Here is a 27,977-nt window from a genome sequence, read left to right as displayed (position 1 = left end):
ATTAAACTATAAATAAAATTTTGTATTAATTTAAATGCTTGCATAGTCAATATAATGTTATATACTGGGGTGCATATTCCTAATAAGAAAAAATCCTTTACACGTGAATTCCTCAATGTTTATAACAAACACAAATTAAAATTTTACCTGAATTTCCAAAATATTTTAGTATCAAGTATAGGAGTACTATACTATACTGACAAAAAATATATATCTACAATAATCGAGGAAGGTAACTTTAACAATTTTAATTTAAATCGATCAGCATTGAATTCAGATCTTTTTCTTTATAACGTTGTGCGATTAGTCTATTATTATGGGACACTTTATAAAATAATAATAATTTAGACAACGCTTTCTAGTCACAAACTCAGTTAATACTATTTTTACAGATTTAAATCTCGTACATTATTTTTAAATATGTATACATCCAGATAAATTCATACAATTATACTCATGAATGTTCGTAGTGTGAGAATCGAACTTGCAACAGAGGCCGTCAATTTTATTAGCTACTTATTATTTTTTATTTTTCTTTTTTACATTCAAGTACACTAGAATCCCATCATCTGCGATGACTCAGTAATTACAAATAGTAGAAATATTTATGCTTTGCGCGATTCGACCCCGGAATCCTTTACTTTGCAGTAAATTGATCTAACTACTTGTAACCCTCCGATTAGGCCATTGCAGGCATTAGAGAGTAATGGGGCGTGGGTCGGGCAACCTCCTAGTATGGGCCTGCCATTGGGAGGCTTCCCCATCCTCGTGGATACGTCCGCGGGGAACGGTGGCCGAGCAATGGTTTGGTTCTGGTACGCCCCGGGCGGGATAGTAGTCGTTCCTTCGGGATACGGCTACTATGTCGGCCAGTAGCCCGGCAGGTTGGGCGTGTTCGCGGTTTCCCATGCCTCGACAAGGTCGAGGCTGCCGGAGCCGGCGAACCCCCCCAACTTTCTCTTCGTTTTTATTTTTTGGTTGTTACTTCTTATTTTGTTTTCGTTTGTTTTGTCTTCTTTTTATTTGTTTTAATTTATTTTGGTTTTTATTTGTCTTTGGTTGTTTGTCTGTCTTTTTCTGTCTTTTGTCTTTGCTGTCTTTTTGGTTGTTCTTCTTTTTTCTTTCTTCGTCGTTGGTGGCAGGAGGTCGGGACCACACCCGTTAAAAGGAACAATACAACTCATGGCTGAACGGAAAAGTATATTACCCCAGGGAGGTACTGGTCGCTCTGCGGCCGGAGAATCCTCCCCCACCGCACCGGATTTGCCGGGGGTGGGCCGTCCCACGTACTCTGGGGGGGACACGAACAGCGATGAGGAAAAGTACCAGAGGGAGCTGATGAGGAAGTACGGGGCCGTCAACTATCTCGAGGCCCTCGAACTGCACGTGGCGGACATGGACTCGGAATGCACAGGGTCCTCAATGTCATTCCGGTCCGATGACAACCTTGGGGAGGCGAGAGGGAGTACCTCGCCCCCCAAAAAACATCGAAAGAGGAGGATCGCTGAGAGGGGTCAAGAGCTGGACTCTGACGATGACGAAGCCAACCACGTGCAGCTGTCATCTGCGGCACGGAGGAGCAGGGCCAGGGGCCCTCCAACGGCCAAGAGGGGAGCGCGAGCGGCCAAGTCTGCGGCGCGATCGGGTACAGGGGTTTCGGCCTCTGAACCCGAATCGTCCAGGTCCGTCTCGCGCGCCCGCAGGGAGTCAGCGGAGAACGCCACGCTGGGCGCCGACGAGCTGGGCGCCAAGGTTGAGGATAGTGCCCTTCAGGTCCTTGCTGCAGTGAGAAAGTCCAGCAACCTGAAGGGCACTATAGTCGGTGAGATCAACCGCGCCATCCACACCATCCGATTGGCGTCGGGTGCCCTGAGGCAAAGGTCGTCGAACCCGGAGGAGGAAGCCCTCAGGCGGGAGATCCGCAAACTCCGCGAGGAGTTGAACATGGTCAGGGAGATGAAGGCTGCGATGCTGAAGGAGTCTGTCGAGGAGAGGAAGAAGTTCCGACAGCTCCAGATGGCGTCGCAGTCTTCCGCCGCGTTGGCCGAAGAGCTGGCCGCGTTGAAGGCGGAGAGGGAGGAATGGCAGAGGCAGGCGCGGGAGAGCGCCAGACATCTAGAGGACCTTAAGAAGTCCAACGCTCTAGACCGCGCCGCCCTGCATAAGACCATGCGCCAGCTGGAGGAGCTGCAGACCGCCACCGAGCTCCCGCCGGTGGTGATTACGGGGACTACGGCGGAAGCGCCGGAAGGTGCCACGCCCCGAACCCTGTCAGAGGACGCCGAAGACCGGATCATCCGGCGAGTAGGCGAAATGATGAACACCCGCTTCGCCGAAATGGAGGAGCGGATTTCGGCGAAGCGAACGCGGCCGCAAAAGGCCGCCAAGAGTACGCCTACTGCCGGATCATCCGGTGCAGTGGCTGACAGGGTTCGAGAGCCCAGTGGAGGACATGCCTCACAACCGTCGACGTCTGGAGCGAACAAGGAGGGCTGGGCGACGGTTGTGAGGCGTGGGAAGCGCAAAGGTGCTGGCGCAAGCCAGGCGGGTCCCACCAGCGCGCGACCAACGAAGGCGCCAAGCGGCGGCCACAAGGAGCAACCGCAGCGGACGCCTTCCGCGCGGAAAGTGAAAGCGCGTCCCCCTCGGTCATCGGCGGTCGTCCTGACCATGAGGCCGGGAGCCGAGGAGCGGGGCGTCACCTACGGGTCGGTGCTAACCGAGGCGAAGGCCAAGATCTCCTTGGCCCAGCTCGGTATCACCGACCTGAGGTTCCGCGTGGGAAGGACCGGAGCCCGTATTCTTGAAATACCCGGTACCAACACAGGGGAGGCGGCGGACGCGTTGGCCGCCAGGATCGAGGAGGTCCTGTCCGAGGACGTCGTCCGGGTCTCTGTCTGTAATAATATTGTTTCAAACGTGTTGTGTTGTAATATACTTATTAATAGTGGCTGACGTGATCGTCGCTGTTATGCGCGAGGGGGGTTGCCTGGAGTCCTCGGTGAAAACCGGGGAAATCCGGCGCAACTCCCAGGGTACGGGCTCCGTGTGGGTGCGGTGCCCTGTGGCTGCCGCCAAGAAGTTGGCCGAGGCCGGCCGGCTACGGATAGGGTGGGTGATGGCGCGGGTACAGTCGCTGGACCCGCGTCCTCAGCGGTGTTATCGGTGCCTGCTTACAGGCCATGTGGGCATCCGATGCACCGCCGGGGAAGACAGCAGCGGAATCTGTTTCCGCTGCAGCGAGCCCGGCCACAAGGCCGCACGGTGCGCCGCGCCATCACCGCACTGTCGGTACTGTGCCGCGGCGGGTCGGAATTCCGACCATAGAGTGGGCGTCACGAACATGTGTCGCCCGCCAAAGGCCCGAGCCGCGGCACGGGCCACAGGTGGGGGGGGGGAGTCGATGGACACTTGAGTAAAATCAGGTGTGCATCGACTCCAAAATTGACCCTAGGGTGGAGGATTGTTAGGGCAATCCGAAGCTCGCCGGGGAGGTTTTAGGGTCTGGAGGTGGCGTGCAGAGACTGTTCCCTGCACGCCTAGATGGAGGTCCCTTCGATGGGAACCATGCCGGTGGTCTTGGTGAATGCTTTGCGTATCCCATGGCCACGGCGATTATGTCGAGGAGGAACAGTCGTCAGGTTTTTAGCAGGTAGGAGTCCGGCAGTATCCATTCTTCCCTAAGGGAATGGTTCTCCATGATGGATTTTCCTGACGTGAAAAAAAAAAAAAAAAAAAAAAAAAAAAAAAAAAAAAAAAAAGGCATTAGAGAGTAATAAGACATGTACAACTGCACATTTCCTGTCGCCATCTTGTAAGGCCATTGTAAATATGTAATTTATTGCAAATGTTCTACGCCAATCATTTTCCATAGTTTTTATCAGTTATAAATAAATCAGAAATAAATAAAATAGTATAATCGACGGCCTCGGTGGACTAGCGGTTGAAAACACCGCTTAGATTCCGATGATCGCTGGTTCAATTTCTTGCACAATACAAACATTTGTATTCAAAGTATCTTATGAGTGTATTTACAAAAAATGTATCTATATATATATCCATTAGTTCTTTATATAACGCCATAACACAAGCTCTGCTTAGCTTGGGACTAGATAGCACTATGTGAATTGTCAGTATTATCATTATTATTATTATTAATGTAATAATATTTGAAACAATTTTTATAGAACAGAGATAAAAATAAATTAATTACATATTAATAATGTTCAATTTTCATCTTGATTTTTCTCATAGTAAGTGACAGGAAAACACCGTCAACAGTCAACTATAATTATTATCATGTCCAATCCCCAAATGCATAACTATTACAATGTTTGATTGTTTGATATTATTTTCATGTATAGGTACTATTTTTAGTCTTTGAAGTGTACATAGATAGTAGTGCCATCAAAATAAATAAAATAATTTCATTATTAATGTATTGGTTGTTTGTCGGCCACAAAAAACATTACACTAACCGAAGCTATTACAAATAGGTACAGGATAGACTTAATTCCATTTCGATAATTTAACACGTAGATACAAGCAATACCGGATGTGTCTCGACACAAATGGTGTTGATACATCACGTCGCTTAACGTAGCAGTTTGGTACAAGTTAAGGGATGATAGAAATATAAAATAAAAAAATCATTTTACTAATATTATAAACGCTAAAGTTTGTGAGTATAGATGGATAGATGGACCGATAGATGACTGTTTCATGCAAAAATACTGAATAGATTTTAATGAAACTTTTCAATAATATAGCTTAAACATCAGAATAACACATCCTTACTAATATTATAATTGCGAAAGTAACTCTGTCTGTCTCGTTTTCACGCCAAAACTACTGAACCAATTTAAATGAAATTTGGTACACAGATAGTCTAGACCATAAGAAAGGACATAGGCTACTTTTTAATTTAAAAAAAAGGGCTGTATATGTTTGAAAGGGGAAATGTTTGTATGGAAAATCGTCACTTTTGAAGGTAGAAAGATGAAACTTTTTTCGTTGGCATGAAGTTCGAAGTCGCGAGCACGGCTAGTAAGCTATAAATTTCACACGGGCACAGCTAGTAAATAATTATAATGAATACTAGACTACAATGACGTCAGTTATTGACATCATCAAGGCCTTGTTCTTACATCAACGACATACACGATAGACTGAAGTCAGGGTCTACAATCCTGGTTTTTAAATTAGACAGTGTGTGTAAATGACATATTTAAAAGAAATACTTAAATAGTTATAAGTATGAGACGACCTTATACACAGCGGTTTAGCATACGTGCATGATCTTAGAAAAAAGGTTCTATCTCTACATATATAAGATTACGATTACGATATACTTCGAATTCACACCATTGGAATATATATATAGAAATATATATTCCAATGGTATTATTTATATGTGTATTATGTTTATATATTATCTATATTCATTTGTTTGTATTCGTCTGATTCGTTTTGTATGTTAACAAAATAAAATTTTTAACAGTTGCCTAAATTGGACTCCATTTGCTTTGAAAACAAATGGCTTTGTTTTATTTATTATGCAAGTATAGGTGAATAAAAGTCTATTATTTAAAAATCAAACACCATTTTTAGATATGTTAGTGTCCTTGTTTATTTGTATGTGCACATATGTCAATTACTATCACTAAAGATTTTGAAATCAAAATCAAAATATCTTTATTCATGTAGGTTAGGCTATTACAGACTCTTGTCTGTTCTGAGTGCTTTCGAGTTGAGAAGTAGCTCAGGTCAACTCATTTCATAACATGTAATATTATTATGAATTAGTGTCTATGTCATATAGGTCATGACGTATCTGACTGTCTTATTCAAATACCTTCAAATTCACGACTGACTTAGTGATTGGGCAAAAAGCATACAATCACATTAATGTATATTACTGTAGAGATACCTTATCATATCGCCATTAACTATCATTTCGTACCAAAGCAACGTATATCTATTTCAATATTACAGCAATAATCGTATTACGGATGAGGCCGCGTTAATACAGAATCAATTTCGATTTAATTCAGGAAGTTATTCGTCGCGAGCACATAGCTACCGGAATGTGCAAGAGATAAGTTTAATGATGCGTTATTTGGTTCAGCTAGCGGTAACGTACAGTATGAAATGAACAATGTATTGATGTAATCAACTAACATTAATGCGTCATGTTTACTAAATGAGTTATATAAAAATACATTAAAAATTTATGACAGAATACTTGGTTATGTCAAAAAAAAAATTACCAGACTTATAAAATATAATTAAAAATATGTATATAATTCTTTCAATGAGATGAAAATGTTGATAGGGCTGGTGGGGTGACACGCCTGTTAAAGTTCGTAACGAATATATTAGAAGTTCCTTCAGAGTAGCTCCTATCATGGATAAAGTGAGAGAAAGTCGCTTACCATATTCAAAGATGCGAAGACGACTACCTGAGAAATACGCAACATACCAAACTCGACCAGAGGTAGAAGCAGGCCACCCGCCACTTGGTGGAACAATATTAAGAAAGAGAAGGACTAGGAGAACCCAGACAACCCTCTGGCGCAAAGGTACAGGGAAACCCTACCCCAGATAAGCTGGTAATACGGGTTGGACAAAGAAAAATAAGTGTTATTTTTTTTTACTGAGTGATAATGGTACTATGTTAATGTGATATAATAAGAATAAGATCAGATATGTTAGTTTCTAAATTTACCAAACATTAACCACAGTGATTTTCAGTAGGAACTACGTTTTGGTTAACTTATAGGGTATAGGTATTGCTAGCAATTGAATCAACTAGAGTTCCATTAGTAACAATGCTTTTGCCCCCAAATTACTACTTGTAATTGTTTTATAACCATACTAAAAAATTGTAGCAAACTCATCTGTAGTCTTACAGACAAAACAAAACAGACAACTATTCTGGCAAAACCAGATGACCACCTAATGATTATACACTCTAAATAAATAACTAATACGGTTCTGTTTTAACACACTTTTATTGCTATAGACACTTGATAATTCGTAATTTATAACAAGAATATTTTATTTTTCAAATTTAATAAATTTCGCTAGTTTTTCTTCACTTAAAATCAGTGTTATGCGGAATAAAATCTCACGCGATAGGTGGCACTATCGATTACCTCAATTAGAAAACCGTACAATGATTTTCCTACATTTCCAGTCAATCATCAATAGAGCGTGATCAAAAGTTATCGATAACTAGCATGCTAACTGACACGAATAATAAAGATCGAACTAAGGAAATGATGCACAGTAATATTATCATCCTTCTAGATCTGATCATTAGCACCAAAGTTCAGCACGTTTATTATAAGTAGAAAATGTTTGGTGTCTTTTCGTTGTTATACAGAGATAAAGAAGATACAAATAAATCGTTTGTATATAATTAATTAAATAATATATAATTAACGTGTTATTAACCACAAACTTATTATCACTATCGCCTAAAAGGTGGTATTGTCAGCATTAAAACTTAAAAAAGCATCTAAATAGAATTAAATTGTTAAGTATGTTCATGTGTTTTTTGTGTACTCGTACAACGTAGATACACACACTCGAAACAAATTATTCTCCTTTCTTCGGTAGGCAGGTAAAATAAGAAACTGCTTGCTAATTTATCTTACCTAAATGTATTGAAATGTTTGTGAAAACTAGCTAATACTAGTAGCTGTAATAGAGAAAGCGTTAATTTGTTTGTACAGTGAATGAAATGTAAGGTCCGCGAAGAGTAAACGTCGTGATAAGGTAATAGGAAAAGGAGATTTTTCATATTTTATGGGTATATAAGTAACACTAAACACAACTAAAGGAAAACGTCTCGTTGTGTTTCAGTAAGAGCAGTTTTCTTTTTACTTAAAACTTTTCCAAATTATTGTATTACTGTGGCTTTATAATATTTATTTATTTTTATTATTACTTGATTGGTTTGATTTTTGAAATAAATTATTAGTAATTTAGGTAATTTAGTTATGTTCAATTTTATAAATAAATGTTAGATATTGGTTCCTTATCTGTATTTACTTATGTTAGTGATGCACTGTATACGTATAACAATAAACTCTGCTTATTTTAGTACTAAATGACTCAGTCCTGAATTTGATTATAATTTATCTGAACAAAATGCTTTTGTTTCTTCCCTGTAGAGATTAAATACAATATATTTTTAAAATGTGTCAACTTGAAACAAAGATTTCTAAAAATAAATACCTACTCTAGTTCTGTATACATACTCACATACCGTCGACTTTTCCGCAGTACGTGACATTTTTCACTTCACTGCGTCCATTACAATGATTTTGTAAGACCAGTAACAACAAAATCTGATATGGACTATTCTCATTTACGTAAGTAATGTAATAGGTCACGTATACAGGCGTGATAGTAGTGCCTGTGTGTTCGCATACAAAATATAGATTATATTATAAACACGTACGACAGACAACCATTTAAAGATATTATATCACTCTTTCCCATGAAACCTTGAGAAATGTTGTGTCGAATGATAATGTTAATCAGAAGAAAATGATGACGGAATAAAATAAATTTAAGGTAAATCTAAGTTATTTATATATATAAAGTTATTTTCCAGAAAAAAGAAATTAATAATATAAAAACAAGGATTAATTTTTAAAACATGTCCCATATTAAAGATAAAAAAGGTAACTCATAAGAACGTGTTCTTTTCATCCTGATTATCATATTATGCTAGAAGTAATGAGTAATAAGATCATCATTTATAAACGTAATATATTGAAGTTAGAGAAATATAGAACTACATAAAATTTTTCTAGCCAGTTTGAAATTTGTATAAAAAATAAATTATTATTCTAATTAAGTTATTCAGACATGATGTTATGTCACATTTTATGTGTATTATTTTTTCTACAATTATTAATTATTATTAATACTTTACAAATTCTTGTAATATGTTTCTAATTCGGGTTATGTTATGACTTTGTTAATAATCCAAATATGAAAATTTGACCTTTGTTGTTATGTATAGAAACCAACTATGATATAGTATACATATTTTATACAAATTATAATGTGTCTTAAATACGAAGGAGGTTCATTATAAGTATAATGCATACAATGAATAAGTTTTAATTGAGCTATCTCAGAGCTTCCTACAACGTGTGCTATGGATAGTAATTAGTGCATCTTTGTGTATTCATTAAAGTTGAAATAATATGTGTAAATAAATACGCAATCTGATACAATACGTTATGCAATACCTCTAATTACGAGCACAATTAGAGTGAAACGTTCACACACACTGATTCTACGTTTATGTGGAATGATAATAAAAATAAAATAAAACTAAAATAAACCATTCAAACAATAGACGAATAAAAGCTACACTCTCAGTCCAATATAAAGTACTAAATTGAAATTTAAGTGTATTTAAACAAAATCAAACTGAAGTTATTTTGATGGAATTAAAGAAAACTTAATTTATTATATTAATACGTGAAGTATATATATTTTTAGGCCGTTTTATTAAAGTGTGAAACGAGTGTGAAATTTAGCATAATTAAAAATATGAAGCAGGAATTCAGAACTATTGTTTATATAATTATTAGTAATCGTAAATTATTTATATATAAATATATTACACAAACACATATGTAACTGAACTTAAAAAAATCTAAATTATGTTCTAAATTTGAACACTGGGAGACCACGTGCTATTAGTACTACGATATTGGAAAGATATTCGATTACCAAGCTGTAAATTAGTTTAGATATTTAAGAAATGATAAACAATACATATAAAATATAACCATTGGCTTGTGTCTATTAAAACCCGCTTCTCGTTCGTTTGACGCGACGTCCATTCGTCAGGTAAATAGAGACGATTTATAATAACCAATTACAAATTGCAAACGATCAAAACACTATAAATCAGCAGGAATAATTGACAGCATGAGTCTTGGCCTTTGAATGGTAGGATTGAGGTTGAACAGGAGGTTCAGGAAGCTTCAATAACGAGAACAGATGGGTTCTAACTGTGTATAGAGTGTAAAATATAATATAATAGATTTTATTTAATTTTATCTAACAAACAAAATCGGAAGAAACAACAATTGTGTATAATTAATATAGTTTTTACTGTGAATATGCTAACTAGCTATGCATAATTTTATTTATATATTAATAATGTATTTTTATTACTCTTTCACTTAGTTGATCAATATTGATAAGAATTAATATTAGTCAGTTCCATTGCAATATTTAGTAAGTAAGTCGTAATGTTTATTTTTATATATACTTGATATGGTGCTAATTTAGATATTGTATTTTCAATATTATATTATAAATTCGAAAGGGTGTGTCTACCTGTGTATTTGCCTAATCAAATTCTATATAAAATAGATTAAGTTCTCCTGACTTACTCTTTTATCTAAAAAGAAGGAAATGGAATCCCCATTAACAGATAGTACTTAACAATTACACAAATGGTTAAATCCTTTTCTTTCTTTATGTAGTATAAAACTTGCCACGATTGTAGTATAAAAAAAATTACCGAATTACTAATACCAATAAAATATACATATATGGAACCGCCACGGTATTTACCAAGCCGTTCAGGTTTGGCGAAGATAACGCGTAACATATACATAAATATACCACCAATTCAAAACTTATTCAGGTTAATGGTCTCGACAGTAATTCTGAAAACAATACATTAGAAACGCTAAAAGCGTATATAATTGTTAATCGACTATCCTTTGTCTCATTGTGATCACTAATCAATTAATCAACTTCATACTTTAGCTAAACCGGTTAAACATATAACGGTGAAATTCATTAACCTAAAAAACTCGATGACTCTATAAATATTCAATCAATAACGCCAAAAGCGTCAATCTCGAACATAATAAATTATATAGTCAGAATAACCAATCAAATCTTTGCCTATCCATGAGTGTTTTTTTAAAATGAATATAATAGAAAGGTGCATCTCGCCTGCGCCAAAGTTATACACTGACAAGACACCAATGAAGAATGACCATGAAGTTAACCCGTCATGACGTATTCACCAGGACTTAACTACGATGGGTACGGCGTGGAGGTAGATTTAACATGGTAAATTGTTAGCAATAGGGTTACTACTTCTCTTTACTGACAATTCTACCCTACCAAGAGTGTAAGGAAATACTTTTTTGCATAAAGACATTTCACTTTTACCGGTGACTTACAGAGTCCCAATTGTCATCTTAAGCAAGTAAGATAAATAGTTATCTGAATGAACCGGGTCATCCGCATTCCCCAAAAAAGGGTGCAGGTTAAGGACCTCGAGTCGAGCCCCTTTGCCCCAACATCAACTCCGGTAGAAACAACCGCTGGGGGACTGAATTTAAGTTCTTGTGGGCGGATATTATACATTTATAAAAAGACTATACCTATGAATGAAGCAATAAATGATAATGTACTTAACTAGTTTAAGAACTAGTGTCATATTTGGGGATTATGATTTTTTCTGTTGTAAGTTATTATCTCTTCACACACCGGGGAAAACAATCTAAAAGAATATTATAAATGTCACAATGTGTTTGTCTGACTATTTGTTACCTTTTCATTGTAATAAATATATGGTGTAACGAGAACAGACATAGTTTATCTTTTGTCAGACGAAGTGGCGGATTACAGAAATTTCTTCATAAAATCATCAATTATTTAAACTAGATATTACTTACTTAATTAGTCGGCTCGTAATGACTTAATGCTAAATAAATAAAGTTTTAGCTTCATTGTTATTCGTGCAGAAATATAGAAAAATTGATATAAAAATAGATCTCTGCTATTATTTATGTTTGAAATTTATGCTAAGCATATTTAACTAACTATTTAGCTAACTTCGTATATACATAATAGTAGACTAATAAATTTTATAGTATGTAATTGGATTTAGTACAGAATTTCTGATAATCCAATTCTCATAGGCTTACTATTACTACATTTACGCGGAAGAGCTTTTACTCATCTGAGAGTTCTACAAAAGTAGACTTAATCAAAATCAAATGAAGCATGATAAATGTGTTGTTTAATTTAACAAATATTAACCTACATTGTATTACGTAGGTATTGTTTTATGTAATATTTATCTAATAGAAAACAGCCGTTAGCCAACAACGATCGAAACTAGATCACTGTCATGATAATGGATATTCTGATAGTATATCAATCGATAGTTATGACATATCTATTAAAAATCACTTTTTTAGTTAGTTATCTAATGTGAAAAAGTGAATTACAGTTCTATTTTCAAATTTATTTTATTTTCTATTGTCGAAATTGTACGTGTAGCAAAAACTTTGTAATTTTTTTTACGAAAATTGCGCAGATCTTGTAGTTACTATAGAGAAGGAATGCAGAGAGCTAATATTTTTTAATAAAATTATGCATAAAATATACTATATTGTCATTGCTGGTTCAAAGACATAATTGTTATGGTCAATTTTCGACCACTTGGCGACTACTAGTGACAATAAATTGATTTTTCTATATAATGTCAACAAACAGAAACAAACCTTTACTATTGCAGATTCGAGATACCTTTCTATTACAGGTCTAAAACCGCTATTTAAATAATCTTTTCCTTTTCATTATACGATACTGGAAATACACAGGTGTAGTCGTTAGATGTCATTTATAAAAAACAACATTTTTTCAAAAATGAGAATGTAAAATTGACAATATTTTTAAAGCATGCGCACCAACTAGTCGGTCGACTTACTTAATCAATTAAGAAAGAAATATTATTACATTCCCACCATGTTTCTTCAGCAAACTTCAGTATCACCATACTCCCAGATTTTGGTATATTATCAGAGTCTGGTATATTCTTTACGACTAAGCCCGCAGACAAATTCCTCGATCTTCAATTATGCCATAATGCTCATGGTACTTCCGACTTGTTGCTATTCGTAAGAACTAACCCGTCATGCCCAGTAATTTTACTGCCACATTTCACTCTTAAAAACTGAAAACTAAGCTTTACCTTATTCATCGTAAATTACATAGTCGATAAGCAAAATATGAGATCATTACAAAGAGTGACCTCAACTAAACCCTATTTTTGGGATTACAACGCCGAATTAACGTATTTGGATATCGCAACCATATTTATGTCTCTAAATGTCTATATAGGAAGTAAAGACAAGTATAATCTGTATCATATTTATCTTTTAAGCTAATTCCATTTACTTTAGGTTAAACACTGCATTCGCTGTTCATTATATATGTGTAGGTGAAGAGGTATACATATACTAATAAAAGATATACATATATCTATGATATATAAAATACATATTGCTATTATTTACCAATACTGTGTGAATACGTAAAATTTAATGTAAAGATTTTTGACAGACTCGGTGGTCTAGCAATTTAGCACACCGCTTTAGTTCCGATGGTCGCGGGTTCGATTCCTCGCTCGGTGCAAACATATTGTATTGAAGAGTATGATTGTTTGTATCGGTCTGGATATTTTCTATGTATATTATGTATTTATTTACACACGCTCTGCTTATCACTTTTTATACTATAATATATTCATTTCATGAATAAAGTTAACTCAACCATTCTAGATTTCTTTATTTTACAGTATTTTTGCATGTATTATATAGAAAACCATCTGTTTCCTCAGAAATTCATTTTCCATCACTATAAAAATATTTTTTAATAGCAGATGTCAAACAAATATAATACAGTCTATGCTCATATTATTATCAAATATTACACAAAGAGACAGTCATACGAACACACTTTCGCATTTATAGTATTAGTATGAATGTGACACAAAATCTTAAATATTTATGTAGTTGTCTAAATTATACATGCGTTTATTTTGTAAAATATAAAATTATATGTCACATTAGTTATATTAGTCGCATAAGTAAATTACCATATACCATTGTTCACTTAGACAAACATTTACGCATTTCATTACTTGTTTAACATGCAATAAAATATTGTAACAAGAGCGGAGATAAAAATATAATTGTCTATTGTTCCACAGTTCACCCCACATAGGAAACAGAGCGCGATGGATGACGTACAAGCTTGTTTGCATCTCGTTATTCTGAACTGTTAATAGGACAAAAACGATTCATCGTTTTTGTCCTATTAACATGTCAGCTATGATATAGATATAGCTAAAAAACAATAATTTAATTATTTTTTACCTCGGTGGTATAGCGGTCTAGCACACCGGTTTACGTCCGATGGTCGCGGGTTCGATTCCTGGCACGGCACAAACATTTGTATTCATGAGTATGATTGTTTGTATCGGTCTGGGTGTTTTATATTTATATTATTTATGTATTTACGAAAAATAAACTATGTATTTGTATCAGTTATCGAGTCAAAGCTTTAGCAAGCTTAACTTGTGTATATAGGGCATTATGTGAATTGTCGAAAACAAAATTTAATTAAAAAAGAATTATAAACAATTCTTTTCTTTCGTACTCTGTCGTAAGCGAAAAAAATAAGCTTTATATCTTTTTGCTCGACTAGTAGTGCAGTAAGAACTTACGTTTCTTTCTTAAGATTTTCCAAGTAATTTTAGACAACTTCATCAGTTTTCAATGCCGTACCTGAAACAATAAACAAATAAAGTAAGTTATTATAGAAACATCAGTATTATTTCATTCTACGTTACATTATAATTATATTGATGAGATCTGCAGATGAATCTAATGGAGTGATATAGCCAACAATAGCATCCGTTGCATGTTAGCATGCTGTAATTGTTGCCTTGAGCTATGTAGCTCATAATGTCAACCGGAGCGGGACTAAAAATTTTGTCCCGATCCCAAAAATTGGATGATGTAAACGTGGGTATAAATTATAGATATATAAATAAACTATTTATTTTTTTCTATTATTTTACACATAAATATTTTACTTAGCAACGGCTAGAGTAAACGGGATGAAATTTTTACTGAATATTATGATATGGGTCAAAATAATGACAATAGAAAGCCGAGAAAAATACTCTCAATTTTATGAATATTTTAAATACACCATCCTGTTATGATAATTAATTAATTGAGTTATAAATGGAGATAGATGTAGATGTTTTATTTATTATTGTCGTTGATTATCACCCATAGGAGGGTGTTTATAAATGCATAGGCACACTAAGTTAGAGGAAACACTACTCATAAATATTTTGATATAGTAATGTGCCAAGAATACAATGTCAAATAACAAATTTTGATTCTCTAACAGGCCAACATAATCGTGTCTGTGCTCGTTTCACAATCATGTCTATTAGGGTGGCCACGCAACCGTTCATGAGCGATTTTTTTTCTTTTATACATTTACAATGCACGTTTAATTTAACAATGTATTACAACACACGCTCGTTGCACACCTGTCGTTTATAAGATTCATAAATAAAAGACTATTGGTTTATAAGTAATTTTGTTTTTTGCGCTATATATTTTGCTCATTGTTTACTTGTGCGGTCGACACCTTCTTTCCGCATCAGTTATCAGATACTCAAATTATGCGACCGCTCAATTTTCCATTACGGTTTGTTGGTAAGTTGACCTATATTGTTACATAGGAGTAGACATACAGTGTCAGACAATTTCTCACGAGGTATATGATATTGTCAAGAATTTTGGAAAATCTCAATCAATCAAAGTTGCTAAGGTGTTTTTTTTAGATTGCATATTATACGGAATCTATTCCACACTTTGTCAAAAAGTACAATAGGTTTCATATAGTAAAAATATACAGCAGTGAACGAATGATAAGTAGAAATGATGATGAAAATCATGACCGGTCTACATCTGAATATAATTACAAAGTTATAGAGATTCCACAACCGGCCGTGCATGCCCGAGACACACCACGAATATGTAGGTAGTATGTTAAGTGGAAAAACAGATGTAGGGTTAGAGGCCATTCTCTCGGTTATCTCGCTTATTCTATAAGAAATCTGGTGATAATATAAATAAGTAGCTACTCGCCCCGGCTTCGCACGGGTGCACATGTAATACATATAAACCTTCCTCTTATTTAGTAAAAAAAACCGCTTCAAAATTCGTTGCGAAATTTTAAAGATTTAAGCATACATAGGGATAGACAGCAACAGCAACTTTGTTTTATAATATGTAATGATAATGATGATACATAAAATGTTACAACATCGGAATCAAACAATGGTTTTGTATATAAATATATGTTTAGTAAATATGTAGTATGTTTAATCTATATTATTGAAATCAACTCAACTACCATATATATATAATATTTCTATATTATCTTGCACAACAAAATGAATATTTGTTTGAAAAAAGCAACATACAAGTTCCTCGGCCATTCTTATAAGCTAAATCATTCCATACCAAATTGGTAATAGAATCAGAAAATGTCTATTCAAAATTGCTTGTATTAAATATATTTTAATAAAGATTTATTGTATTCTATTTTTAAAAACTTAGATTACAACAATAGATTTTAATCGAGCGTCCAATTCATTCATTACTCGTATTTTCTGAGAGTAGGGAATAAAATAAAATCCATTCAATTCCTCAGAAGCCACTATTACAAGCCGCTGAATCCAGCTGTTATTGGACCGAGATGATTGTCTTTATTCTACTAGCCTGAAGTGAGTCTGATATAAAGTACACAAGGACAGACTAGACTGAGAAAATTCTAAAACTAAAAAATCACTGAAAAGATTTTACTAATATTTGAACTTCCACCTAATAGCATTATGATAAGTCATAATAAATCTATTTGTATTATACACGGTTATATTCTGTCTATTTTATGGTGACATAAAATCAGAACCACAAAAAATAACCTATAATTTAGTGAAACATAAAAGCTATCTATTTACATCGGTTAATAAAATTTAAATAAGTATCAGAAACACTGTACCCTTCAAATTTAAAATGTTAAATAAAGTCTAAATGAAGACTTAACTCTAGTATAATATAATGTGATTTATTTTCAAACAAACTAGTTTTTTCTATTTTACGATCGAGTGACTATTCCAAATTGCTTTTGTGTTGAGGTCTTTAGACGCGCTTAAAACAAATATTCAACTCTATAATTTAAGCACATCATTACATGTTTACATAACAAAGAATTATAGTAATTACTGAGACTACAATTAACTTTTGCTTTCGGATATTACTAAGATTCACTTTCATATAGTACAATGCTCTGCAATCAAAATAGTTCATATGATATCAACTATCTATGAAATCTTTAATTTACTGTAAAAACTAGAGTTATGTATAATATGATTTTAGAAGAATCACCTCCCTCGTAATGAGGCATCTTTGGAACGTCAGTCCGCCCATAACACATCTGGGTTATCCAAGCAAAAAAATAGCTTATCCAAATAAACTATTAGTTAAATAAATGATTATCTTTGCGATAGAAATATCCAATGTGGTTTCGTGTCGGAATATTTTTTTAATTTTCATGAAACGTATTATCAATCCGTAAACAAATAGGTAGAAACAAAGATAGATAGTCAGACCGCCGCCGCCGACCGCCGACTGCCTTATATCCAATGGTTGCAGGTTCGATTCCTATCATAGTACAAACATTTGTATTCATGAGTATGATTGTTTTTATCGGTATCGTAACTTGTGTATTTACAAAAAAACATATGCTTATATTTATATCAGTAATACCAATGTTGGAAGGTGATTCCACAATGTGGTTATATATGGCAAGAAGGTTCTAATAAACTGCACGATGGAGGTATATTTAAATCCAATGAAGTAGCTTCCGTCTTTCGGATTAATTTAATGCAATATCGATGTTTCCTGCTACATCTGAGAGTCCGTAAGTATACATTTACAGACAAACATTTTTTCAATAGCCATATTCGAACTCAGAACGTTTAGGTTCATGTCAGACTTATAAATAAACTACTAAACCACAAGGATATCAAAATCTATCTAATACGGCAATAATTGTTTATTTGAATTATTATAGACTCACGTACGGCTGTTAGTAAACCAGTTTCATTGTTTCAAATTGCACATAAATGTTTACGAAACAATTGCATACTGTTATTATTATGTCTTCAAAGCAGCTGTTATCCAATTATCTTGGCGTCTAGAGAGTTTACCGAAACGTTCATAATGTAAGATGCTTTGCAATGTTTGCTATATCAGATAGATATAGTATTGCAGATTTACTTGTTTGTTAGAGCAACACGCAAGTGTCTTGCTCGTTCTCTTGTGATGAGTCTGCGTTCCGCATGAGTGGAAAAATAAAAAAAGGGGACTATTCAAAAGTGCTTATATTAAATTTATATAAAGATTATTTATATTTCGGTTGATGAAAGTATACATACACATAGCTTTTGATACTCTTTGGACTCGATTGAAATATATCATGATCGTACCCTTCATCATCTTTTTTTTACTACATATTTACTCTCTTTCTCGCAGTACAGTTCATTAAAAATATTCACATACAGTTTAATATTGATGTCTGTAAACACAACATTTAGTTAATATTTAACACGTATTTCAATGATACTTTAGTATGACCAAATAATTAAAAAAAATATTTCAACAGTAGTAGTAATAAAACATTATTTTATAATGTCTTATTTTTTAATATTTTTTCTCTTTTTTAAAACAGTCTATTTATAGTTCTATATATCGTACTGTGTATATGTAATGTATCATTTAGTATTTGTTTATTTATTTAAATAAATAAAAACAATCCAGGAAACATTGTACTTGTCATTTCTAGGTAAACGGAGCTTACCAATTATATATGAACTCGTATCTTTTTTTATACCATACTGAGAAAGGTAAATAAGTTAACGGGTCAGTAGAAAGTAGGCAGTAAACGTCACCTATGAGTTTAAACAGCTTTAAACATAGAAAATTACAAATTACTAACAATGTATTTTGTAAAGTCCACAGTGTAGTTCAATTGTGAAGACGGCAGTTACCACTTTCCAGTTGGGCCGGCACCTTATTTGTCTTTGTCATACAAAGTCACATAAAATAACCTATTTTTAGTTTAACAAGAAATCATAAATCAAGCGAAATTTTTTGAAGCACGACAATAATAATATAGACGGTAAAAGTCATTTATTAATACAAAAATAAATAGCCACAGCAATTTCTAACTTACAGCAATAGAATAAGAATTTATGAGGCTCAGTTGACTATTTGTACGTAGAAACTTCTGGTAATGATATGCTAACGGTAAAAAAATACATCACGCGATGTCAATAAGTAGCTACAGAAAGAATACAGAATTTATGTAACCGATACATTGTGTTCCACGCAATGACAATGGAATAAAATTCTAAAATCGAAATAGCTCGAATCTAGTTCGATATATAAAATAAATTTCTTTTTACAATTTTTTAAAACGTCGTTTAAAATGTACCTGTCGAATTAAAAAGAAATTGAACAGTTTACAACATTTATGAATAGAAGAAATAATCAATATAAGACCTATACTGGTATACGCCGTTATCTGATCTTTAAAAAAAGGAATGAAAAGGAAACTCAAACGCTTTTAGAAGCTTTTTTTACATAGATTCATATTCGGTTCAATTTTCACAAGGGCGGTGCAAGCTCTTATAAAACATAGTGTTGATTGCTCTGTGCATAGGTCTAACTATACTGTTATGTATGTGTATTTATTGGAATCATTTAAATGGTCAATAAAAATTTATACGTAATAAAATATTACGTAGGTAAATGGATGAATAAAATTATAGTTGAATAATAAATTCGTAACGGCAATAAATTATTTTCTCTCAGTACTACTTAGAGTGGAATGAATTATTGCTAATTGTACTATTATATTCTGTGGTTTTGCTGTCAACTATTTTTAACCAACTTGTGGTTAATGTTGTAAGGTAGACTATATTGTGAAACTTAGATCGAATTATTATTGTGACTATGTCACTTGTCTAATTTGGTTGGGTGATTTTAATTCGCAAAGATAATTCTATCAAACCTTCGAACGGAGAATATTAAAAGGTATTTAAAATTAAAATAACATAGAAAAATCCCATAGTAGGTAGCAACGAATGTGGAAGCAAATTAAGCAGGGTTTGTGCTGTAGGTATCTAATAAAAAACTGATTGTTTTTTTGCAATTACATACACAATAAATCATAATAATTATACCTATGAATACATATCTGAATAATGAGAGATTTATGTTAGAATTAAATGTTTTAAAAACTCGAATATTTTTTTGGATAAAAATGCTTGTAAAACTGCGCTAATCATATATGCTGACGGGGTATCAGTGCAGGATGACAGGACGAGTATGTATCAGGTCACTTAGCCCATGATAGCGATAATTTACATGTGGGACCCCGTGTAGGTCGAAATGCAATGAGGTCACAAACTACAATCTCCGTACATCAGCATACTCGCCGATATTTTCCACGCAAGTAACGTCGCGAGAAAGAACTAGTAATAACTATAAATCACACTGATTTTGCGCCAAGGCATGTTTACTACAGTGAATATAAATAGTAAAACAACAGTTAACAACCTCGGTGGTCTAGCGGTTTAGGACACCGCTTTAGTTTCGATGATCGCGGGTTCGATTCCTCGTACAGTACAAACATTTGTATTAATTACTATAATTATTTGAATTGATCTAGGTGGTTTCTAAATATATTAAGTATGTATTTACCAAAAAATATCTACCTACATATCGATATCAGTTGTCTAGAACCCATAACACAGCTCAGCTGAGCTTGGCACTAGATGACGCTGTATGAATTGTCCTGATATATTATTATTATTAAATTACAAAGTAACCAACAATTACAACGATACGAGATCCATTGATATCAATGGGCGTTACTCTTACACAAGTTCAATCTGGGTTGATTGTAGTGCTCGTAGCCAAGTTATCTTATTACTAATGGATATGTGTACACAGACTATTCCACGTGCAAAACCTGTAGGAGTACTTACGCAAGTTCTAGGCGTGGGCAGTCAGGAACTAAGATTAATTACTTCAAAAGGCAAATCAGGTAAGTTAATAGGAAACCTTATTAGAGTGAAATATTTATATAAGTTAGACCCTGAAACGTGATACGGAATATCTTAGAGCAAAAGCAGGAACACCTGATATGAAATGAATTTTAAAAAGCTGTTTATATTATGTCTTAATTATATATTTGGAATAGACTAAAAGAAGTTTGAAATAAATGCTTGTATATTTAACAGTTACATCTATTATATCTATTATTAAAAATGCTCTCTGTTATTTACTATGTAGTTTCCCAAAAAGCAAGTTTTGATTATAAATTTTAATAGCCAGTATTAAATAAAATAACTAAACCCCAAGAAAGTACCTTATAAAGAAAAACTGATATTATACTTTAGTATTAACACTTGCACTTTTGCGATTTCTTGTTACTTATTACAGTGAAGTCTCTCGAATTAAAACAAACACATATTGTTACTCAAGAGTTCAAACCCTAAAATACATTCACTACTAAAACAAACATGAACCCTGTATAAAGTTAGCTCAACTTTTTTATTGGTTTTCACATGGCAAGGACAAAATCTATATTCGGCTGTTTACTGGTGATAAAAGTTACGTATGAATCGGTTGATACCTAGCCATTTTCTTTCTTTAGCTCGCCATTTTGCCTTTTGCCTGATACAATAAGGCGTGCGTTATAGTTTTTCAATCTGAATGTAAGTCTGTCATCGTATCATTAAAGTATGGCTGACATGTGTAATTTTATAAAAATGCTAATGCATAGTATTAAAAATAGATCTAATCTTCTTATTTATCACAAAGGCGAGAGTTTGCAAGGTATGATAGATGTATGAATTTATGTTACTCTTTCTAACAAAATATATTGAACGAAATAAATTTGGAACAATGTAAAATGTCCTATTTTGATCTATAAGATTAAGTTACCACCAGAATTCAAGCCGGTAGTGGTGCGGGATACGACTAGTAGACAATATCTCTCCATTTATATTTCTCCATCACAACATTGATAACTAACGAAAGTACAAAAAAACAATAAGATATTTTATTTCGAGACTGACCTACTTAGAAACTTGGTCATTGTACTAAAAATATGTGAATCTTATTAGGTGCTTACATTTTTATACGCGCCAATAAATTGACAATTCTCTTTAAATTTATTGAAACGTAAAAGGGCATTTTACGCCGATCAATAACAAAATGATTGTACATTCTTAAGCCACAAAGTAAAAAATTACAAGTCGAACACTTAGCAAAGGCAATAAGTGTTTGCTCTCACAAAATCGAACGGAATTTCACGCCCCACTTAATTTGATCAATTCTAATAAAACGGAACATTTAGAATTTTCGGACCAATGAAAGGCGATGTTAAACCGCGAAGTTAGTACCGTATAATCAACTATATCTAACTATTATGGTTAGCTGGCGTTATCATGGGTTTTCATAAAGAGTCTAACGAAATGTAGGTTTATGTAGTAAGAGTACTTCTACTAAAGAATACCGATACAATTTCGATGTCACAGCAACATGCAAACAATGTTCCATTTAACCTACTTATAATAGGATACTTCTGCCGATAGAAAAGTTACTTAAAGGTATGTCAGGACGAAAGCGACCGCGACGTGATATCTGAATTCTTTATTGCTTCAATTAACTGTTCAAATATTTAAATGTGCACTTATTATTTATTAAAGTGTTTATTACAGTGTATTGAAAACTAAGCAGATCATTTGGACTGCCTATGCTTTATATCGTGACAGAATCTAAAGTGAAAAATAAATAAGATGGGCCGTATGCTTCATTGCCATCATCGTAGTTATATAAAAAAAATATATTCATAATAAATGTTTATTAAATATTATTTATTTATTTAAAGTATAAACAATGGATGACGCGAATTTTAATAAAATTATATCGGTTTTAATACTAGTAACTGTCAAAAATGCTTATTACGGACTTATTATGTAAACTTGTATTTTAATTTCATATTAATAATACTAATAATTTATTTGCATTATAACATCCGAAATGGGCAAACTGTCCATTTGGCGATTAAGATAAGTACAAAGTATAAATCGGTAAAAAATAATTATAAAATAATGTCTGTCTATTTTCAGTAATGGTGGAAATAATTTTCTTTATTTACTTTAATAAACGATGTGTTTAGATTTATCTTAATTGTGAAAGCACTAATGGCTACTTAACGATACCATTAAATAAATATGGCGGCCGTGAATGATCAGTAATAAATTTAACAGTCATGTTTTTGTAACTTAGTCTCGTACATTTACTATTTACTTTGAAGCATTTAAGTAAATAGTAGATATTAAGAGACGATAATCCATTATCACTTTCTTCCATCATCATAATTGGAATCACTTCAACTAAAGAAAAAGAATCAATTCAGTATTCGCTTTAAACAATTATCGCAAAACGATTTCTAAGTTCCCATTGCTTTCACCGTACAAAATTTACACTATTCGAATGCAATTCACACTCCGTGAACATTGTTCTTTGTGTGAATAGAATACCGAACTCAATACCGCACAATGCAGATAAAATTACGTGTTCATTACATTACACTGGATATGATACAGAGATGAAGATCAAACGTAATAATTACATTTTAATATACGCCGTTTTAATCAGATAGACTCAACAATTGAGACTCTTTAAAACAGGTACAATCGAGTTTCTATTGTAAATTCTATTGAAATTATATTGAAAGCAATATTGCAAAAATATGTAACTGGCAATGAATGAACTTGGGACTATCCTTAAGGACATATTTTAATTTTTATATGTATAATGATGATTATTTTGAAGTAAAAAGAAGAATTTGTGTATATTATACAATCGTAATATTAATAAATCAAACATGAAACTTTCCTTTAACCAATAAATAACAAAATGTATTCAATTAATCATTTTCGCGCGGCCGTTAATTTCTACGACTTATTAAGTACGACTTATTTAAACTATAATTTCATTCATTTACTTCTAATTGGTGCATTTTTCATTCACAAATATCGATCACATGTTACACTCCTACGCTCCAGTAAGTTACACCGCCACAAAAAAGGTGAGACGAGTTTGTGAAGTACGAATCGAACAATGGCTTACTTTCCTCTATTTGTAACCTGTCATTATTTCAATGGACCCATTTGATGCTCCGATGAATGGGGTACAGTCGTAAAGTTGAATCAAACTTTCGTTTTACAATACAAACAGTATTGTTCAGTTTCGGTCACCGGGTCACGATACCTACGGACGAATTATCTTTGTATTTTCGTTTAACTAAATCAATTTCGTGAAACTTTCCGGTGTTACTATGAAAGTGTTTTAAAAAATAAAACTGAGAATATCGACTGCTGTGAATAAGATTTAGCCTTAAAAACAACTCGTAGGTACAAATTAAATTTACTAGAATTCCATATAATATACTTGACCTGGCTAATTGAAATATGAAGTACAGATCGATTCGTTGGGCTGGGAAATTAATATATAAATCTAAATTATTGTATTGAACAGTGACTTGAAATGTAAATATTATAGCTTACAAAATATTCGAATAGAATTTAAAAGAATCATTTATTCTGTATGAATACAGCATAGTTATGCATAAAAAAACGTATTAAGATTACTTTCTTATATCCTCTTTTCATTTCTCTTCCCAGTTTTTACTTTTCAAGTTTGAAGGAATACATATGATATCCACTAATATTATTTTTACCAAATAACACGTACTTTATAGATGTTATTGGGACTCATTCATTTTTTTACATATATAGAATTCGAATGAATGAATGAAGATACAAAATAAATCAATGGTTATGTAGTCCTTCGAGTCGGATAGCATCACCATTAAAATTTTAATATCTTTATACTAAGCTTTCATTTGCTATTAAATGGCAAGATTGTTGTTGGATCTTTTACTTACCTGTTATATTGCTATTAAATGACTTCTGACATACTAATTTAGCGTTTGATGGATGTAAAGGCCCAAATATTATGTTAGCTAGTAATATTCCGATAGGTATGTCAAAATATTTAATGCTATTTTGGAGATTATAGTTATAGTGTCTTTTCTTTTCAATTTCTTTGATTTTAACTTACAACATACATCTAATTATAATCGCGGCTACATTATTGATTAGAGATCTCCACCAACAAGACCGCGATACTTAATATACGAAAAAAATATATCCTTTGCAACGAATAAAATATTATTGAAATCTGCTCAGTTATGGCAATATATGTACAATTTTTTTAATGTAACAGATATAGTAAATAAGCTGTAAACCTGATGGTAAGCGGTAATAATCGTACATGTACATGAACACTACATATTATCATGTGACGCTCATGATAGCATTGCAATTCTGGACGACTAAGAGATATAATAATAATAGTCTCTGGACAATTCACGCAGCGCCATCTAGTCTCAAGTTCAGCTAGCTAAAGCTTATCTTATGGGTATTAGATAACAGATACAAATAATTTTTTTTTCTAATTCCCATACATATTACACATAGAAAACACCCAAACCGATACGAACAATCATACTTATGAATATCCGTAGGCCGTCATATATATCTATTCTCCCGTAATTTCATTATTTTATCAATCGAATAATAGCATGCTGCTTGGCAGCTAAAATAGGTGAGACTGAAATACCCACGCAGTCTACTTTTTACAAATTCTACCTCGGTAAAATATTAATCTCGCTATTATGAATCCACGCCACAAACGATTGATACACAAAGACTCGCGGTAAAACCAGACATAATAATTTCTTTTATTAAACCGTAATTGTGATCAAACTCTTGCATAACTTCCTGAGTTGCCATGACAGATAAACGTTCATAAACGTTGCTCTGTAAAAAATATAAAATTCTTTACCGCATTCATTTTCACTCGAGAACGGGTGGTGCTTGTTTAGCTGGTCTACTCTAGGACTGATTTCTTTCTCGTATATACTTGTAATACTTTTGACTGTGTATGAGTTTTCAGTTTTATGGCTGAAATTCTTTGCTGAAAGTACTCACCGAAACACATTTGTTAAATTGCATTTTTAAGTATTCCAATAATTTCCAAAATTATTAATAATATTTAAGTTTTCCGATAAATAGGGGTATTCTCATTCCGATAAATTTCATTATTATCTTCTTCTTTGGTCGTACACTCTTGACAGAGTGATATTGACTTTCATGGTGGTATCAGTGGATTCTCTTCATTGTACATTATTCTAGGAATCGTTTTTAATTTAATTTATTTTATTTTTCGTTAACATATTTAACATATTATGTTATGATTTCTTTACAACTATGAATTTAATGGTATTCAGTATTTTCGTCTGGCTAAAATTTTTAGTTATTCCAAAAATAGCCATAAGTTTAAAAAATAATATATGCCCCATACATACTGGAGATGTCGCTAGTTTTAATTACAGTCTCTAGGAAATCATTAGAACTGGGCGCTAAAAAAATGTCATTGAATTTATTTCCATGATCACTCAGGTACATCCACATTAATTAATTATTACGTAATGGTTGAGTGAAGGGCAAGGGACGACGGGACGGAAATATTAGACGAATATATTACGCCAAACTTGTACCGTATACTGTCAACTGCTTTCACAAGTATTACTCGTCAAATTTTAACTAACTTTCTAGTTATTCTTACATTATTTATTATGAAACGAAAGTTCTAGTAATATGATAGGGTATAGACAGTATGGTTAACATTTTAATCAATAAATATTAGTTTCATTTTATTTCTTCTTAATAAATCTCTTCGGCGAAAACATAGATCTTTAGATCTTTATTATCCATAAAGATCTAACTTCACTTTGCAAGGTATTTTGTTCATCTAAACACTGAACATTTTTATTTAATAATTATAGTAAACAATTACATCCACAGCACTTATGTAGAGATAATTCTCTAATAAATGTTATTATCACATTAAACTTTGTTAAATTTAATAATACTTAAAAATTAATTACATTGTAAATTAATGAAGCTATTAAATATTTCCTACATCAATTTATAGTTTAACATTTTTTTATAAAATCGCATTGGCAAACAGCAGATAACCAGCTGATTAAAAATGGAAACCATTGTGTGTAATACAAGCAGCAACGCAATACAATGTAATAGCTGTGGTATATGAGGATGAAGTAGTTACTGTACCTACTAATTTCACTACCATATAATAAGAATAATACAATTTCAGGACAATTCATCGCCATCTAGTCCTATGCTAAGCTGAGCTTATTTTATAGGTAGATAACTGATACAAATATATACATACATAGACAGACTGTTTAGTGGCAGAATTGGTTAAAGGGATGGCGTTTACGCTATTAACTTCAATATCTCAATCTAAATCTGATTATTATATAATTTTTTTAATCATATATTTATTGTTAATGCGCAGGATTTGAGGATCTCAGTTTCTATTTAGTATAATTGTCCTTGATTCCATTCCCGGCGTTGCTTGTGCAAATAAGCGTACGTTTCTAATTGAATGAATTTTCATTGCATTCAGCTCCGTTTAGTATTCTGGTTATTTGTTAAGTCAGAAGTAAAAGTTCAGTGAATTCAGGAGTAATTTACATTTGCCACCCCAACACATTATATGCGTACCCCTATGGCATGCAGTAGGCATCATCATCATCATCATCAGCCCACTGCAGTCCACTGCAGGACATACAGTAGGAATAATGAAAGTTAATTATTATTTCTATCCTGTATTTATAACTCCAAACTGCAAATATGATTAACGTATTAATTTGATTTTAAGATCATTTCCCTTAATCAATATATTATTAATACAACTCAATATAATAGTAACAAACAAACTATTAGATGTCTAAGCAAACCTCCTGTATTTATTGATATCAATCAAATTAACCGTTATCTGCGATGCATCTGATATGAAATA

At 33.4% G+C, this 27,977-nt stretch overlaps 2 protein-coding genes across 2 annotated transcripts in view; one reads left to right on the top strand and one right to left on the bottom strand.

The window, feature by feature from the left end:
* Positions 1–25,104, top strand: part of LOC131848040 (collagen alpha-1(XI) chain-like) — a 224,230-nt gene extending 199,126 nt beyond the window's left edge. Inside the window, exon 25 of the mRNA XM_059197796.1 lies at positions 25,095–25,104. The gene's annotated coding sequence lies outside the window, so the exon portion shown is untranslated. The remainder of the gene's footprint in view (positions 1–25,094) is intronic.
* Positions 1–27,977, bottom strand: part of LOC131848284 (uncharacterized) — a 179,811-nt gene that overhangs the window by 81,644 nt on the left and 70,190 nt on the right. The window lies entirely within an intron of this gene.

The sequence above is a fragment of the Achroia grisella genome, unplaced genomic scaffold, assembly GCF_030625045.1.
Source record: "Achroia grisella isolate CSIRO2021 unplaced genomic scaffold, CSIRO_AGI_Agris_v1 utg546, whole genome shotgun sequence".
Taxonomy (NCBI): domain Eukaryota; kingdom Metazoa; phylum Arthropoda; class Insecta; order Lepidoptera; family Pyralidae; genus Achroia; species Achroia grisella.
The sequence above is the reverse complement of the archived record's forward strand: the minus strand, read 5'-3'. Positions and strand labels throughout refer to the sequence as shown.